Genomic DNA, 689 nt, shown 5'->3' with positions numbered 1-689 from the left:
TATTTTTAATAAGTACTCCAAGTAATTCTAATATAGATGACCTTGGACTCCACTTTAAGAAAGGCACCAGAGGGAATTCCTGGCAGTCCAGTGGTTAGGACTTGGCGCTTTCACTGCTTTGGCCTTGGGTTCAATCCCTGGTTGGGGAACTAAGATTCCACATGTTGAATAGTGCAACCAAAAGAAAAAAAAAGGCACCATAGAAATTTCATTCTGAAATTTTTCATATTTGAAATTTCTTCTTCATAATGTAGATTATAGAGCTATTAAAAGGCAAAAGGCTTGGAGCAATTCCTTTTTTTTTTTTATGGAACGCTTCACGAATTTGCGTGTCATCCTTGTGCAGGGGCCATGCTAATCTTCTCTGTATCGTTCCAATTTTTTTTTTTTAAGTATATGTGCTGCTGAAGCGAGCACTGGAGCAATTCTTATAGATATTCTTCTTACTGATTTCTGCTGAAAATGACTTTCCTAACCTAACTAATGCCTGTAAGTATGAGAGTGATGATAGTGTATGATCTTGTTAGTTATCTTGTTCTTTTCCTTCTCTCTTTCTTTTTAAGACTGTTCAGGGGCCTTGCATTAGATTCCTGGTCAAGGATTTTAAAAAACCAAAACATAAAACAGAAGCAATATTGCAATAAAAATTTGCTAAAGATTTTTAAAAAATGGTCTACATCCAAAGCTCT

General features: G+C 35.4%; 1 non-coding gene across 1 annotated transcript; it reads right to left on the bottom strand.

Annotated features, from left to right (window-relative positions):
• Positions 1–301: 301 nt before the first annotated feature.
• On the bottom strand, positions 302–409 carry LOC138088052 (U6 spliceosomal RNA). Its single transcript, XR_011145644.1, has one exon. It is a non-coding gene; the product is annotated as a U6 spliceosomal RNA (small nuclear RNA).
• Positions 410–689: the final 280 nt, after the last annotated feature.

Source organism: Capricornis sumatraensis, chromosome 10 (assembly GCF_032405125.1).
Source record: "Capricornis sumatraensis isolate serow.1 chromosome 10, serow.2, whole genome shotgun sequence".
Lineage (NCBI taxonomy): Eukaryota > Metazoa > Chordata > Mammalia > Artiodactyla > Bovidae > Capricornis > Capricornis sumatraensis.
The sequence above is the reverse complement of the archived record's forward strand: the minus strand, read 5'-3'. Positions and strand labels throughout refer to the sequence as shown.